Source organism: Silurus meridionalis, chromosome 4, assembly GCF_014805685.1.
Source record: "Silurus meridionalis isolate SWU-2019-XX chromosome 4, ASM1480568v1, whole genome shotgun sequence".
Lineage (NCBI taxonomy): Eukaryota > Metazoa > Chordata > Actinopteri > Siluriformes > Siluridae > Silurus > Silurus meridionalis.
The window spans coordinates 1,246,337-1,252,550 of NC_060887.1; the positions used below are offsets into that span (position 1 = coordinate 1,246,337).

At 38.1% G+C, this 6,214-nt stretch overlaps 1 protein-coding gene across 2 annotated transcripts in view; it reads right to left on the bottom strand.

Moving 5' to 3' along the window:
• LOC124384638 (eukaryotic translation initiation factor 4 gamma 3-like) overlaps positions 1-6,214 on the bottom strand; it is a 1,295,064-nt gene that overhangs the window by 883,413 nt on the left and 405,437 nt on the right. For both annotated transcript variants that reach the window (XM_046847666.1, XM_046847667.1), the window contains exon 3: positions 5,215-5,293. The gene's annotated coding sequence lies outside the window, so the exon portion shown is untranslated. The remainder of the gene's footprint in view (positions 1-5,214; positions 5,294-6,214) is intronic.

The window sequence follows — 6,214 nt, forward strand, 5'->3', positions numbered from 1 at the left end:
GATATAGATATAATGTTTCTTACACTGTAAAAAAAAAACGTAGATTCTACAGTAAAACGCTGGCAGCTGGGGTTGCCAGAATTCCACCGTAAAATGAGGGGTAAAACATTATTTTCTTTACGGTTGGCAGGCATTGTCATTGTTGTTTCTACGGTTAAATCTGGTGCTGGAGTCAATGTTTTACTGTAAAAGAAAAAGTTTTAACTTTAGGAAAAAACAATGTTTTTCCTTAAAATGAACAAGAAAACAACTTATAAAATTAAGTTTGTGCCACAAAACAACATCTATTCCCTGTAAAATCAAAAATGATCAAATACAATACAATTTTATTCTGTAAAAATTCCCAGAATTTATAAAAAAAAATGCTTTGCAGTTTCCCCTTTTTAATAATTATGATAAATAATAATTTAGAGATGACATGGAAAACTTTTATGAGCTATCAAAGAGTTTACCTGATGGAATATATGAAATATGATCATCTTTTGCTGGTTATTTCACAATGAATGATCAACTACTGCCTCATTTCATTCATACAAATAATCTTTAAATCCAAGTAAAGTATTAAGTCTGCCTAGAAGTTTCCTTTTTCAGAAGGAGTTCTTTTAATCCGTCTATTCTGTAAGCTTAATACACAATGCATTCATTTATTAAAATGTATAAATGCAAGACAAGTGTCCACCTTATATTTCATATAAAGTATTTTATTTATCATCTATGAGGTTTTGAACATCAAATATTAAACATTTCACTCAAATCACCAACGACTGTCTCAATGAGTTCTCTTCAAATTGAGCAAAACCAGTGTTAGAAGTTGAGCACACATTATATTTTACATCGACTGTGGCAGACAATTTACAAACACCTTTACCAGAACTTTCAGAACTTAAAGTGTTATTGCTGCTGTTTGAACTACAAATGTTCCTTATTTTAAAATATGCAAATGTAGTTATAGGAAAATAAACTATTTTTTTATTTCAATAAAATCTGAATTCAAGAAATTCCTGGAAAAAAATGACTTTGACTTATTTTACACACAGAACTGTGCAGTAAAGCTGAAACTCTACATCTTCAAACTGCATCATGTAACTGAAAAAAAAAGCAAAACTTTACAGAAGTGTTTGATTTATAAAATGCTAGCTAGTGATGTACATGCAGCCCCTTTTTACATCATTAGAATGCACAATTACTGTAGGAAAATTATCATCTAAGAAACTCCTGGAACTAACAAGCAAAAAAAATGAACAGGAACTTTAACAAATCTTGTTTAGTAAAACTCCAAATTGTTAAAAACTTTTCACTGACATTCAGAAGTGTAACAATTGTTTCAACAACAAAAACATCTGTAGAGTCTGTAACACACCTTTATCACATTGTCCACAACAACGATATCCTGGTCCAATAACGTCGTCATCAATCACATCTTGCAGAGACTTTGGATACCTGGCCACCATCCTTTTTGCTCTCTCTGTTATGTTGTGTTTGGTTGGATTCTTGCAAATCATCATTTCAGAGACCACGATCCTCACCATTTCTCTTCATTGTCTTGCACTTGGTTTTTTCTGTCTTTCCAAGTTCTGTATTAACTCCTCAGGGAGCCTCTGCCATGGGATTTCAAATCGCTCTAAGCAGTTTGGTATTAATGGTGTACAGATTCCTGAAGATGATGTAGAGGTGGATGATGCTGGTGAAGAAGAAATTGTGGGTGCAGAGGGAAAGACAACCACTGGAGATGAATACACAGATTTTGGTGTTGAAGTCCCGGAGACTAAAAAGAAGATATGAAAGTATTAAACATTGAGTAATGCTTTTTCTGTTTTGCTAAATTACACACTGTATAGACGCATTTGGAGACATTAAGGTCACACAAAATAGTAAAAACAAAATGCAATTTGTCTAACAGATTGCATTTTAAAAATTACAATTTTTGATACAGTCCCCTATTGCATAATAACAACATTTATTTATTCAGGAAATAATGATGATCACATCATCATTAGACTCATAAAAATTCATATTCTAACCTTAACATCATGTTAACAAGTGTGCCATTGGGTGGTGTGGTGACATTGTTCTATACTCACTATTTTGGGTCCAGGCAGCAACCAGTCTTCGTGCTTGTATGGGCTTTAACACTGGCAGCAAATCGTTTTCTGTGATGTTCTTTAAATCATCTGTGGTTGCTGCACCAAGTGTTTTCAAAGTATCTTCAACGGACTTAACAAGTTGATCAGAAAGGTCCAGAAGCACTCCTGCTATCACATCCCCTATGTTCTTTAGCAGCTGTGATTCAGCCATATCTGTGAAGACACACACAAAGAGTTTGGTCTCTGGTCCAATGAAATGAAGGCATTCAGTCTGACAAGATGCTGTGCTTCAGTGGAATAATCTGGTAACCATTTTTCACATAAGATGACAATGTCCACAAGTCAATCAGTTCACTGATGAGTCTGCACTCTGTCTTACATGTGGTACATGTGGTAGTAAGAAATAAATTCAGCATCATAAACTCTCATGAGAAAATGAAGAGCTGAATCATCCTTAACAAAATCAGCAGAAGTTCACCAAACTCCACTGACTCATCATACTTCATGACAAAAAACTGGCCCTTCCTGTAAGCAAGGCCATTGTACTGAACATCTACTGGAATCTTCATATTCCTTTCAGTAAAACCAAAATGTAGGACTGTGTCTTTATCTTGCTCACTGTAAAGCTCAAAGTAAAATGGTGAGCCATCTTTTATTTGCAATGCTGGAGGACTGACTGACCCAGCAGAAAGGAAGACCTAGAACATTTGATATCTCTGAAAGAGTCAAGCACAGGTTTTGACATTTTTCAGATGCCTTGTGAACGATACCTGGGCAGGCCGTGTTGTAGGTGCGCTGGACCTGGGCAGAGAAACAAGCGGAGTTGAGGTGCTGGGAGCGTTAGGTTCAACCCGGGAATTTACCTGTGATGAGTGAGCAGCTGGACATCGAACGAGTTCTCACCTGTGCTCAAAGGCAGACACACATACATAAATACAATATAAAAATAAATAATAATAAATTGGCAATTCACACAATAAACAAATTAAATACATTTTTCAGTACACACACGCACACACACACACACACACACACACACACACACACACACACACACACAAACACACACACACACACACTCACACACTCACACACTCACACACTCACACACACATTTAAAACACTATCTCTCTAATCACACTTAATTCCTCCAGGATTAATTACAGGTTGTGTGACCTCTAACCTCTCGTGTGGTGCTGATGTTCCTCCTCAGAAGTCCGTCTGCTGCCTGAAGTCTCAGCTCCACCCTCTTCAGGTCATCAGACTTCATCAGGGCTGTCAATTAAACACAACCTATGTTTATCTACACTTATGATACCAGGACGAGAAAAAAACCCTCTGAAGATGTTCTTCTTAAAGGCAGCATTTGTGCTGGTTTAGAAATAAAACTGCATCAAGTCTACCAACCAACACACTGCTTTTTACACCACAAACACAAACACTTTTCTCTTTTCTGATCAGACGAGCTGCCATTTGAGTTCACTGACAATGTTCTTATACTAACAAATGAAATTGATCACAGTATGATTTTTAACCCATATTGATTATTGCACATTTTTAAAAGCCCTCTGTAACAACCAGCCAAAAATATGCCGAGCTAAGCGATTAGATCAGACATAAACAATAGTATTTCATATCAATTTTCAAGCGAAATGATTTCATAAAATAACTATGCTGTCACTTTTACTCAGCTCTTCTTTTATTATTATTCAAATAGTAGAAAATCAACTGCCCACTGGATCCTGTTTGGTGCAGATCTTCCAGTGGAGTCTAAATCTAGTGTGCAGCCAACAGCTCACCTGCTCAGTAATGAAGTTGTTCCCATCCACGGTTTCAGGAAGAAAATCAGCACAGCTCAGTTTAGAGTCCCTCCATAAGGCCTCCACTTCCTTTTGGCTCTAAAGTGAAGAAAAACACAGCAATGACTTGAACAAAAAAGAACCTGTTTCAACTAGTATGACAAAACACTTTCCTTTTTTCAGTCATGTTCTATAGAAGATCTCACAGCTCACCATTTGTTTGCAGAGAAGCTGCAATATTTCTGCAAATAATATGCCGGCTCTTGCCACAGGAAGTAGTGGTTTGCTAAATTCACTGGAATTCACAAGAAATCAACAATTAAAAACAAACACCAACTTCCTTTCCAGCAAAAAATGTATATGTAAAGTCTCAAATGTAACTGTAAATACATTAATAATTCTTTCAAAGAGATTCCTCCTTCCCGAAGCACAGGATTAACGAGCTCCGCTATGTACTGCCATACATAAGGAATGTCAATCGCCATATCATCTGCTATCTCGAGGGTTTCTGAGAACCTGTGTAAACAAGGATAGATAAGAAAATGGGGGAAAAGAGAGCAAAAAAACACAGACAAAAGTCTTATTAAAGGATTCTGATTCTCTTATAAAATTCTGTGAAAATGACCAAATGTAAACACAAGCGTATTCATAATAATGTTACAATAACCCCATTGGGTGTAAATATGTCATCAAGCTGTGGACATCTCATGACGCAGACAGTAGTGTCTCTGGCGCCAGTGGGAGACGGAGCTGTGTGGTGCAGGAATGTCACTCACCCTTTAAAAAACTGAGATGTGGAGAGGATCCCAGCCTGCAGCAGCTGATGGAACAGATGACCCATGTGGTCACGTGTGATCTGGTTTCGCCCAGCGTGGTCTCCACACCCACCCGAACAAAAACGTACAGTATCTCGCCCTGGTCCAGTTCCTCCACGCAATGCAATGCCTCCTGCACACGAACCCACCACGATTATATGATGCAGTAACAAAATAATAACCGATGTGTATTCAACTAAATGTGATCATAAGACACTGCATGAGATCATTACTTTGTAATCATTTATGTGTAGAAACTCCTCAATAATGGATTTAGAGCGTTTCTCCATTTCCTCCTCTGATAGCGCAGGCTTGTTTGTAGTCGAGTCTGGCACTGCGTCCAGTTTTACTGAAACACAAGAGACATGATGTGTCATGACTAAAAATGCTCATGCATTAAACTGAATTAAGTTTCAAGAACAACACCTACAATCACAACCTGCTTTGAATATTTTCACAACATGAACACAGGAGAGAGCTGAAAAAGGACACAGACTACATTCACTACAGACTCACCTGATGCTCCGGATGTGGCTCTAGCGCTAGTTTCTCCATCGCAGCCGTTCTTCCAGTTCAGCCGTCGTCCCCCGAAATTCTGTCCCAAATAAATCTTATCATCTGCTGGTAACTACACACAAACACAATTCAGTTCAAATAAGAACGCTTCTTATAAACCTGGTAGAAAAAGTGTACCGTAATTTCCGGACTATAAAGCGCACCCTTATATAAGCCTGAATTTTACAAATATTTTTATTTTGAACATAAATAAGCCGCACCTGTCTATAAGTGTCTACACTAATGTACTTTACACAGGCTTTAACGAAAGACACGTTACACACGGTGTAACAGGTGAAATATGTTATGCTTCTATTAGAGCAGAGCGGTATTTTGGGAAAAGACCGGCACTGCATATTTCCGCTATTACTGCGTGTGTGGAGGCCGAGGCTTTTTATTTTCTGATGCTCATTTTTAGGTGTCTTTGACTAACCCATAACGCTGTTGCAAACAAAATAAAAAGCAGGAGTTTTGGAAACGTGTCTGTGCTTATATGATTTCTGTTGTAACTGGAGTTAGTGAGCTCTCCCTTCACCCAGACTCAACACACTACAACGGCTTGTATCTAAACAGTAGCCGACCAAGTAAGTCATTGTTCACTGTCTTCCTCCTTCCTTTCACAGCTACAGTGGTACTTTGACCTACGAGTGCATTAATGTACGAGTTTTCCGAGGTACGAGCGGTCACCACGCTCATTTTCCACCACTTGGTCCAGTTGCTGGGATTTGAGGTGGAAAGTGTGAGGATAATCAGAATTAGGAAAAACAGATTGCACACATGAGTAAAAAATAGTGGAAAAGGGAAATGGTAATACAGGTAAATATAAGGAGGAAGACTGGTGAGCTATTAGCCAAAAGAATCTGCTTCCTCTATGAATGTGTGTGACTGTTACCTGCAGAGGCATAGGGACGGAAAAGACATTTCCCACTGGCAGAGTGGGCTTCCGACTCCTGCCAGCTTT